General features: G+C 31.2%; 1 protein-coding gene across 1 annotated transcript in view; it reads right to left on the reverse strand.

The window, feature by feature from the left end:
• The window catches only part of LOC129985124 (alpha-glucosidase-like), a 624230-nt gene extending 615226 nt beyond the window's left edge, over positions 1-9004 (reverse strand). Inside the window, exons 1-2 of the mRNA XM_056095042.1 lie at positions 8893-9004; positions 8738-8788 (exon numbers count right to left, since the gene is read on the reverse strand). The gene's annotated coding sequence lies outside the window, so the exon portion shown is untranslated. The remainder of the gene's footprint in view (positions 1-8737; positions 8789-8892) is intronic.
• Positions 9005-12454: the final 3450 nt, after the last annotated feature.

The raw sequence follows: 12454 nt of genomic DNA on the forward strand, positions 1-12454 counted from the left end.
AATTTGATGGATCGTGACATTTTAGACCTTCTCGAGTTGTACAAACACATCTTGCCATTATATCCGTCTGTCACTCTCTGCGACAAAGAAAACTGAAAAAAAATCTTTGATTTCAACAGATGAAATTTCATATACGGTCTATATACTAAATTTGTAGACTTTTATCACATTTTGATCAAGCTCAGTCCAGAGAAAGTTGGTCTGTCCGGAAGTCCCACTCTAATTTAACATGATAGCTACAGAAGGAAAAGATCCAGAGTGAAAACATTCAATACAAAGTTTAACGTTTAAATATAAAAAACCTATCAAACTTTGAGGTAAATCGAACAAGAGGTTGAACGCTGTCGGTTTGTATTTCTAGAAATATATAAACATAAAAAAGCACAATGACTTAAATATGTTAATTTTTTATGTCATTTTCTGATTAAAAGTGTATAACTGTGTCAAATATTTGTTTCAGTTGGTTGGTAAAAATGCGTCTAAAAAATAAATTTGATTTTTTAATAATATTTACCTCATGCGATATCATCCTTCATAAACGAGAAGGATGATACGATAGTTTCTGTAAATTCATGTCAAAGTCTATTAGATGGTCCAGTCACATTAATGTGACCATCTGTCAAAATCCAGAATAATCCTCTTTCGCAGAGCGGACAGCTTCGAGATGTGCAGGAAGAGAGTCAATTAAGTTCCTGAAGGTGTTCACTGGAATGTTGAGTCATGTCAACTCCAGTGCAGTGGCCAGCTGCGCTAGGTTACGCGGGTGAGGATCCATGGTGCGAACAATCCGATCGAGGGGGCCCCACAGATTCTCGATTGGGTTCAAGTCCGGGGAATTTCCTGGCCAAGGGAGTATCGTAAACTCATCCTGATCCTCTTCGAGACACGCACTTGCCCCGCTAGCTTTATGGCATTTCGCGTTGTTGTAGCATCATCCCGAGGGAAAACAATTCGCATGTAGGGGTGAACATGGTCAGTAAGAATAGATGCATACTTGTGGTGATCCATCGTGCCTTCCACAATGATAAGTGCATCTAGAAAATGCCACGAAAAGATTCCGCAAACCATAATGCTCCCTCCTCTAGCTTGGACCCTTCCGGCAATTGTTGCAGGGTGTTTGCTTTCAGATGTTTCACGCCGTATACTCCAACGTTCATCTGTCCTATGGAGCATAAAACGTGATTCATCGGAAAAAGCCACCTTTCTCCACTCAATGGAAGTCCAGTTGCGGTACTGGCGTGCTAATTCCATCCTACGTTGCCGATAAATAATAGTCAGCATAGGTACATTAACCAGACGTCGGCTGCGAAGGCTCATGTGATAGCCCCTTGGTTCATCTGGGCGATCAGTTAATCAACGGTTGCACGTCTATTATTCCGAACGCATCTTCGCAGCCGTCGTTCACCTCTACCATCTATGGCCCGTGGTGCACCACATTTGCCACGTCGCTGATTTTGGATAGTGCCATTTTGCCAAGCATCGTATACTTTTACCACGGAGACCATCGAACAGTTAACAAAATTAGCCATTTTGGAAATGCTTCCACCCTTGGCCCAAACTCCAATGATCATGCCCCTTTTGGACATCGGATAAATCGCTCCGCTTCTGCATGACTGCAAAAACGGAAATGTTTTCCCGATACCTACAACATACTTTATATATCTACCCAATTTGCTGATAACACGTGCCTTCTGCAATTGATTATTTAACGTTAACGTCAAAAGTAAGTAGTGGTCACATTAATGTGACTAAGATGTGTATTTCTTAACTATTGTACGCTAATAATAAGTAATTCGTTCGCTTGTATAACAGGATTACAGGATATGAAAAACAGTTTTGGAAACAGCACTCCTGCTGTTTAAAAAAATAATTTCACAAGGAAAAATTTTATAAATTGTAGATTTTAAATAATATTTTATACATTTTCAATTGAGAAGCTGATGCATTCTGGGAAATTTATAACAGTGTAGTTTTTCGTATTAAAATATTTTTTCGTTTTACTGCATTTAGAGGAGTTACTTTCGTATTTAGAAACTTATGAATTATTTCATCAGTCTATTTAAGTTAATAGCAAACTTTAGTTACTAAATATTTAGAATCAGTTTTAGTTTTGAACTCGCAAAAGAAATCGATTTTCTTTTATCTCTAGAGCCTTAATACTAAACTTGAGTAAACACATCCATTGTCGTCTTTATTCCGTAGACGATCTCCAAGATAGCACCGCATGAGTGTAGATAAACAGCTATGTGATGATATTCATATCTTCTGAGAAGTCTCATTGTGATCAACTCATTTCTCATAAAAGAGACCGCCAGATATTTCTCTCAGTGACAAAAATTGTGCATCTTTTTACACCTATACTACTGTTGTATCTCTAAACAATTAAATCCTTCATTCCTTTGGAGTGAGATTTTAATCCCTTGGTAGTTCAAAATGGCATAGCTATTCAACTTCGAGGGAAATGGAATAATTGCTTGGATTGAAATCAATAATGGAAGCAATGCTGACAAAAGCAACTGCTCAATGAAAGGTCTTTCAATAATCAGACTTTGTGCGTCTTTCCCTGAATTATACAGATACCATATAAGCAAATAATAGTATTAATCTATTTTACACTTAATAGAATGAAGTTTGAATCTCTTCGGAATTAAATTCAATGGCTTAGAAGTAAGTAATAGCGTAACTGGCATAACCACACACTTTGGAAATGTAGAATCAAATCAATGTAGAATCAAAATCTTTATTTAAAGTTTGGATAGAAAACGTGGAATTTATTTCGCTAATTAAATAATTATTACATGGAAGTTATACTGACGTACAGTTCTTCCCTGAAAAATCATTTAAAATGTACCTATGTCAAAGGTGGGGAGAGGACGTTATGTTCAAATTGACTGTTATCTTATAGAGTACCTTTTAACATTCAAAAATTTATTTATTCACTACGAATCTTCAGAATACCCTTCTTTGCTTGAAGTCAGGTACTTTCTCAAAGTATCACCATAAACTGCAAAAGATATTACAAAATTGTTATGAGAAATGACCCCCTCCCCTTCTGTTTCATGAATGAGAAAATGTAATAAAATAAAATGTCGTTTACTGGAGTAGAAATCACGGTTATGATTGGTTGGGACTGCATTTGTTGTTGTGGTTTATAATGGCACTTGCCATGGACCAAGGTCGCTGACGAAGCCAGCGATTTTAATTCAAGGGAGCGTCTCTTGTTTTAGTAGAACCAATTAGGACTAAGAGTATGTCTTAGCTACTCACGCATCACATTCGCTTGCACAACCCCTTTTAACAGGGGGACACATTCACATGTCTCAGATAGAACAGAGGAAGAACAACCATGTCCGAACCGGGACTCGAACCCAGGACGCCCAGATCATGGGGCAGACGCGCTATCCCTATGCCAGGACGCCGGCGGGACCGTATTTGCCTCGAATAATCGAAAACTCTTAACAGGTACTAAATTTAAAATCAATTTCTTTTTTTCCACAAGATTTTTGCAAAATTGTTTATATGAAATTATAAAAATGAGACCAACATGTAATGGCTAAGCATTATAATTTCAACAAAATCTTTTTAGTTAACATTTATTATCATAAAGATTCACAAATGTTACCAATTTTAGTCGTTTTTTGTGCATTTCTTCAATATATTTTAAGGAGGTTTTCAAAAGAATATATCGCCCCTGCTCAACAGCAAGAGACTTTGCAACACATTTGCAGTGTTATTCTTTCATGAAAACAATGGAATATGCTCCCTTCAATTTTGAAATATTTTAAGTTTTCCTTTTTTCCCCTCTTTAAGTAGTTTTATTGGTTAAAAAATATTCAGTGAATATTATATATACAATAAAATATAGTGATTAACCTTTAAATTTACAATGCAGTTCCGAATATCAATTAACCCTAAACTATTATAAAGTATTTGACAAAAAGAAGGCTAATTCGTAACTTGATTTACAAACGATGAACTAACAAATTATAACACTATCGGATCATCATAGTATTATCATGCATTATGCAAGAATGAACGAATTTTTTTTAACAATATATTGTTAAACATACAGTATATACAAAAAATAAGACAAATAATGAATTAGTCAATACAGAACAGTCGACACAATTTGATGATTGTCTTCAAATTTGCTAGTTGATTATCTGCAAATATCTAGAAAATTAATATTTTGGAAAGAATTTCTCAAATGAGGCTCTGACAATCCTACTCAACTAAAATTTTGATCCCTGAAATTTAAATTTCCAGCCGCAAGACTCGAGCGCAAAAGACGTTGATGACCTCCGTTTCTGACTATCAGTAAATTACCGATTTTCGTTGATTGCTAATGAAAGATCCAGATACTTCATTCAAAGTATTAAAAATACCAGTTATTTGTGGAATCAGATAATTATAAAAAAATAAACGAATTAAAAATTTTAAAAACCCAATTTTAGAATTGATATCCCTTACTTTCTCCAGATTATTTGGATTTCCTGATCATTTTAAATTTCCTAGTCAGTTGATAAACTCTGTTTATAAACTTTTACATTCTGAAAGTAACTCAGGTGAAAATTTCGATACCCTTTTTAAACCTTATTAAAAAATGATAAAATCACAGGTGCACTATCTGGTGCACTTCTCCTTCAACCATTAAGTCTTGGAAACAATTATTCAAAATCTCTTTCTCTGTGGGATTATTATACCCTTGTAGATATTAAAAATAATTACAAAATTAAACATTAGAAAATGAAAGGCTTCTCTTAAAATCAAACTTATTTCATTTAAAAATTATCCATTATACTAAAATAATAGAGTCCACAATAGATGCATATATAGAATAGAACTATAATTTGATTGCCTTAATATTTAAAAATATAATCGCGAAAAACCACCTATACGTAAACTTTAGGAGTTTCTGTTAATTAAAAGTTATTAATATTTGCATAATATAATTAACATGCGTTTCATAAATTGTTTATCATATGTGAAGCTATTAATAGGCTCGAAAATTAATTTTCATCTATACGATTTTTTATGCTTCGTCTTTCATTAATGATAATTTTTTGTAAAACGAAAGATATATAAAACACTTTCCGCTTCACTTCGAGTTAAACTTTGGATTTTATAATTAATTTATAAAATGTAGGTCTTTTTACCAAATAAGAAGTCTATTGTATCATGATTCAAACGTTTTCCGGTAAAATAAGTACGTTTTTAATTATTGGCTATGTTTTATATATAAAAATGGAAAGTCTCATTATTCCAATTCTTATTCTTTAAGTATATTGCCTAATTTTCGAAATTGGATTACTTTTAATCAGCTAGAACATTTGTATATTTAGAATTTAGAACATATTTGTATGTTTAGAATTTAGAACATATTTGTATGTTTAGAATTTAGAACATATTTGTATGTTTAGAATTTAGAACATATTTGTATGTTTAGAATTTAGAACATATTTGTATGTTTAGAATTTAGAACATTTGTATGTTTAGAATTTAGAACATTTGTATATTTAGAACACATTTGTTCAAAGTTTGGGTTATAATAGATGCTAGGTTTAGAAGTGAAAATGTTTCTATTATAAAATGTTTAGAATGTGTGTTAACCTACACGTTCTTCCATCGTTTCATTGTTTAAAATGCTATGTAGCTGTTGCAATGTATAATATAATCAGAATTAATAATGATTTCTCTTCCCGGTCTAGATTTAATTATTTACAACTTATCACAGAATTGTTTAGCTTAATAGTGTTCCAAATAAATCGATCCGCTGATGAAGATTTTAAATTTATGAGCAACAGTTCAGACTTGAGCTTAACGAAACGCGCTAATTCTCTTGAAATCCCAAGCCATTTCAATCACGACAAGCAGAATTAAAACCAGCTGTACCCTTAATGGCAACATTTATCTGCATTTAGAATGATGTATACGAAATGCCGGAACGAATATGTTGTCTTTAAAAACCGAATTCCCTAGAATTTAATCATCAATATAATCAACGCATGCATTTCCCACATTACGGTAGTTTTGAAATCGACATCATTTATTATGTTTGCAAAATTAAATAGTTAATGCTGAGTTGTTTTATGAGTTAATGAGAGTTATGCTCTTTAACCTTTTACTTAAGTAAACTATAGCAATTATTTCTAAATAAATCACTTGCGGAAAATTTTTCAGTTGGAGTTTTGGAAGTTGCGGTTACATGCATGCTTCATTTTTTTTTTTGACTCTGTTCAATTTCAGAATCAATAATAATTATAACAAATTATTATTGTTCAATTATTATAATCCCTTCTTTACGGAAATACAGATATAGTATTAAATGTTGGAAAGATGTTATAAGAAAAACCCGTACAACTATTAATGATTATTTACTTCGTTTAGAAATTGCTGGAGGTCAACCGTTTCATGGGGAGGGAAGTGCAGCTTTTGTGAGTCAAAAGACTAGAGCACCAGGAGGTAGAAGACTGTCTTAGCTCCTTTGCCTGCAGATTTTAGCTGGGCATAACATAGAAAGGAAGCAGCCTAGCGACTTCATCTTCTGCTGAGCTCACATACTTAGAACTGTTCTCTCAGGCGAAATTCCTAAATAAGAAGAATTGGGTGGTTCCCCCTACTCACGATTGGTAGAGCCAATAAGCCGGGCCAGTCCTTAATTCTTCCTTGGGATCGAAAAACCAACACTTGCCTGTCGCTCCTTGCCAGTGGCCACCTTAAATGTCTTTCCTTTTCTCAGAGTGAAAAATCTTACCCTCTTTGCCCAAAATGCTGCCAACATCAGGCCTCTGCTGAACATATTCTAGACTGTTTAGAACTTCTTTGGCGAGAAATTTATTCTTCTCCCTTCCTCGTTTTTGACTTTCTTCTTGTCAACGGATTTTTGGATTTGGTCTGACTAAGTCAGGCCATAGTGATTAGCAACAACAACAGAATCACACTATTGTTAATAACTGTTACAATTTAACAAACAAAAACGAAAAATGCAATATTTTAAAATATTATTTTATGAATCTGTTCACTCTTTTGCATTATTGAAATTAAAAACAGTTTCAGAGACATGGAATCAATGTCTCCATAAAGAACACTAATTTTGAATAAGAATAACTCTGTTATACGGAAGTAAGTGTTCATACATATTAGACTTTTGCCAATGTACTGCTGAAAGAACAACTTGATGCTACTGAGCAGATGATTGTATTCAAGGACAAAATATCACGTGATAATCAGAGCTAAAGAATAACGCGGAGTCATTTTAACTCCCGTCTCCAGTTAGATGTACTGCTGGCGAGGAAAGTACAGAAAAGGGAAGCGGAAGTCAAAAGGGGTAACATATTACTTTCAAATATCCTTGAAATAGAAACAAAATTCGAAATTTCCGAAAATACCGTCTCAGCTTAATCTGAAATTTTGTTAACGCATAAGCTAAATATTAATAAATAATCAAACGAAAATTTTAGAAATATACTATGCGGGCGCATCATTCTTGGTATAACTAAATTTACTTTCATATTGAGAATATTAAAATTTTCATAAAAGTGAAAAATTCAAATAGCTATTAAAGTATTTTTGTAAAGATTTAAAGAATACATCTAACAAGTATATACTTAGAAAGTTTAACAAAAATTCATTAAATACTTTCGAAATAATTTTTAAAATTTTTAAAAATATTTTTTATGATATAGCATTATGCCAAAAGAAAGAGCCGCCCATAGTAATTATTTTTATTTTAATATTTAGTATAATGTTCTACTAGAGAAATTTTAACTGGAGACTTTAAGACCAATTATTATTAAAGAAAATATATTCGAAGAATTTTTAAATTTAATCCGACGAAAAACAATTTCTGAAAACACTTAGTAATCCATATCATTAAAATCATTTGAGGAAATTAGTCACCGAATTATTTAAAAAAGTGTTATTAAAGAATGTGAGTAAAATACTAATAAAAATATTTACTTGAATAATAAAGAATAAATTACTTTGTTTGGAAAAATTATTACATATTACTTGAAATGAAAAAACAGATGCTTTTTTTTATACATGTAGCTATATTTAATAATATTTATAAAGAACCGCAAGAATTATGTTTTATTGTTCATTTCAGTATCCTGAGACGACCACTTTTTGACGATTTTATCTCACTAAGGAGTGAGACACAGAAGGATAGTGCATTTCTGGAATTCTTCGTCATTCTCTGACCTCGAATTCCGGACATTTTTTTTATTCAATTTTTTTCACTTGTAGGTGAGCACCATGTCGTTTTCGACCTTATCATTTTCATTCAGTTCCGCGGGTAATCCGAATTTACTTTATTGTTAAATGTAAACATCTCCTTTTATCTCTCCTCTCACTCCTATTTTGACGAATTAAACCTATCCTAATGCGTGCGCAAGAGCGCGGAAAGTTTTCGAATCCTTGGCAAACAATAGTCAATACTTAACGATGCACACTGTGAAAATTATTTACTCAGCATTTCAACATGAGGAATAATGTCTTTCATATTATAAATTTTCGTAAAAAAATAACCCTTATGATATACAGAACTTATCCCAAACATTTTTGTCAGATAGATCAGATATCAGACACGAACATATTTTCGGATAATACAATGCGAGTGACTCAATTTGAATTTTATATGTATTGTCAAATATTATTACAAAAAAATTTAACTTCTATTTTAATCGGAATACTCAGATATATTATTCAAATAATATGAATATCAAAGCAAACTTACCTTACCTTTCACTGAGGAGGAATCCGGCTTTTCGATGCATTATTTAGTCATCTGTAATAAATTTCTTTAGCTATTCAAACGAATGGAGTTCATATAATAATAATCACCACAAACTTTTTCGGATAAGCAAACCCATATTAATCATAAAAACATACAGATATAATATGCATCTAGATGCAGACATCAAAAAAGAAGTGAAGGAGCTCCAGTATGTAGAAACTTTATTTTGCATCTTTGGTTTCTGTTTCACCTTTCAGTTCAATTTACATTGCAGCCTCGTAGCGTCCTCTGGAGTCTAGAGTAACGCCTACAGTATATTTGAAAAGGTCACGTGATTGCGGAAACTTCATTCTATTCGAAACGAAGATGAGATTTTCGATTAGATAGAATAAACTAAGCCCTGCCTTCTACCTCTGGGATAGGAGCGGCCGTTTTCAGTTGAATGGTTTTATTAGCCCAGTTTCAAATAAATTCATTTGCAGGGAAATATGAAATCTATCAATTATAAAATATTAAGAACACAGTGTGTGTTTATATTGAATTAATAAATAAATTAAAGAGTCATCAACTATATATTAGGACATTAATTATTTATTTGACTAGTTACGTTATATTTGGCTTGAAAATATTGTAAAATAATATTTTTTTAAAGTATTTATTTGAAATTTTTTATCTCTTACAATAATTTAATTATCTCAATTAATAATTATGGAATTCACTTTGTATTTTTTTATTATTTCGGTTTCATTTTTAATACTGTTTATAATACATATATTAAAAATGAAAATAAATTATTAGTATGTAGATAAAATAAAAAACCTATTTAAATGTAAAGTTAAATTGATGAGTTGTTACAAAAAGAGGTCATAATGTACAATGCCTAAGGGTGCAATATGCCTTCATCGAATTACTGTCACTCAATATTCACAAATATAAATACTACAATTACTAAGTTATAATACTATAATTATATTTACTTAATATATAAATTAATTACGCTATAATATAGTATAATTAATTATACTATATTACAATTACTACACTCAGCTCAATGACAATAATCTAAATACTTATTTACACTTTATTAACAGGATTATTATTTACATATCTCAAGTTTAGTGTGTTCCAAGTGCATATTATCGTTTGGGAATACAGAATACTTCTTGGCCGAGATTATTTTGGTAGTATACCTGGTCAAAGTATTGAAGACTGGCCTTGAATGTATCACACAATATCCAACAATCAATTATAGAATGTCCAACAATAACTTATCACATCTCAAAGAATCTCAGATACCCTTTACACACATACTGACACTCACTTCGACGTTTTTAATCACTTGTGTCCAATTTTACATCTATAAAACCTCTGCGAAAGGAATTAACGTGCTTTTTCTATCTAAACGAATGAATGAATAAATTACATGCTATCTAGATTATTAGGATTCTATTTTATTAAATAGAATCCTAATACAATCTTAAACAGTATATAAAATCTTAAAGTAGCATGGTTTAAAATAAGAAAACAAAGGCATAGAATTAACCGCAATGGGGTTTTGTAATATCTTCGCAAAAATGCTTTCCATCTTTTGAAAGTGCTTGGATTTTAATAAGGATTAAGTCAAGCGATTTTGAAATCTTAACATTGATATCTCTTACATACCGAATATCATACAGTACGAACCATAGGCTTCCATACGTTATAAAAAAAGAAAATGATTCTCTCTTTCGAAATTGTCCAGAAAATATGAATCTAACCAGTGTAAATGTTCTTTTAATCTTTTATATATATATTGTCTATAAAAAGATGCATCTGCTGTGAAAATGCCGGGAAAAATAAGGAAACGTTTTTCTGCTCTTACTGTAGGAAATTTCCTCTAATTCAATCAATCCATTTCTGAAAGTGTCTGTCAAACATTCTGTTGAAAGCTAAGTGTGAGGATTGAATATTGTTTTTAAAAATATTTTACCTCCTATTTCAATAAAAGATTTCTTTTAATGGAAGTTAAAATTTAGGCGCTTGCTCAAAATCAGTTTTATTAAAGTAGAAACTTGTAAACATTTTTTTTAAATCTTTAGTCTTTATAAGATTATCTTATGTCATTATGATATGCCTCATGTTAGGTGCTATGATTAGCTGCTATGAACATTAGGATAAAAAAAAAGACCACAGCATTTAATATGTCAAAATTACATGCATTGTTATGTACTTGCGCTCTTGGTAGTGCTAATGCTCTTTTTTATTGCTCATCTTATTTCTTAATTTATGACGTCTTTCACTTTTAAAGTTATGTATTTATTTTTGTGCATTTTATATATTTTCATAACGGCGTATAAATATTCCCTGATACCTTGTGTATCATTTTTTCCACTGATTATACTTTTATTAGGCCATTATGAAAGGAAAAATAGTGCTACAGTTAGTCAAGTCGATTTTAGATAATTATTTAAAATTTGTGATGAAATTTTATTCCCCGAGCCATTTTATATTAAACGATTGCAATTGCATGCAAAGCAAAATGAGTAAACGAAAAAAGAAAAAAGAAAATTTGCATCAATAGGCGTAGCAATCAGATGCATTGAACCAGGTGTTTCCGAAATTTGGCAACACTATAAGACATAACTTTTTAAATACCAGCTCTTCGAAAGTATATGAGTCTAGCTAAAAGTATATCACTCCATTCAGCACTGTTTTAAATAGGAACACAAATTTCATCGAGACTATTTGTGACACAGTACTTAAAAGAGGGTTAAACTTATACAAAATATTTTTCCTTCCTGAAAAGAAGGAAAGAGATTATGGAAGGAAATTGTATCAACATTAATATCGATTATATCAATCTTACTCTTCCAATCTCGAGTAGATTTTCGGTATTCTCTATAAAATTATATATAGCATTATTAGTTGTTTTTAACCTCATAATCTACCAGTTTGTGCAAAATAATAAAAACTGACCTTGTATGTGAAGACCAGAGAATTTTAAAGAATCTTCTAAAAATTGTAAATTTGAGAGCCATGATTAAACACTCGATTTCAAAGTAATTTCCAATCAAATAAAATCCTTATTTCTATACTTTTAATAAAATAAAAAATTATTTATGCATATAAAAAACGATAAAATATTCTTCCTAGTCCTATAAGGCATTCAAAAAGTCTTTAAATTCTGAATTTAAAAAATTACAAAAAATAACATCAACAACGAAAGAAAAACTGTACTCTTTCAAACTGTAAGGAATGCATGTCCCAAGGCTCAAGAGTATATATTGACTTCTGAGGCTATTTACATTCGTTAACAACAACACTTTTTAAATTCAAATACATGTTTACAAATCAAATATTAATTCAATTTGTTTGTAAGCTGTTTTCAGAGAGTTTGTCTCGAAAGGCTCCTTGATTTAAATAATTAGTTTTCTTTTTAAATAGTGCCGATGCTTAGCATACTTGAATAACTGAGCCCCGATTATATTTTCTGAACCTTTTATTTTATAAAGAATTCACAACAGGAACGCACATCTCTTTTTTATAAATAATATTTGTTTTGTAGATAATGCCTTTAGTTTAATATATAAATGGTAGCTATCTCATTAAAAATTCAACCGTTTTAAAACGTTTGAATCTTTAGTGGCTTGTATAAAAATTAACTGAGATATCTGAAAATCAGAATATAATTAAAGCACACATTTTCTACATAGCATGATTTAGCTTTCTAATTTTCCA

Source organism: Argiope bruennichi, chromosome 9, assembly GCF_947563725.1.
Source record: "Argiope bruennichi chromosome 9, qqArgBrue1.1, whole genome shotgun sequence".
Taxonomy (NCBI): domain Eukaryota; kingdom Metazoa; phylum Arthropoda; class Arachnida; order Araneae; family Araneidae; genus Argiope; species Argiope bruennichi.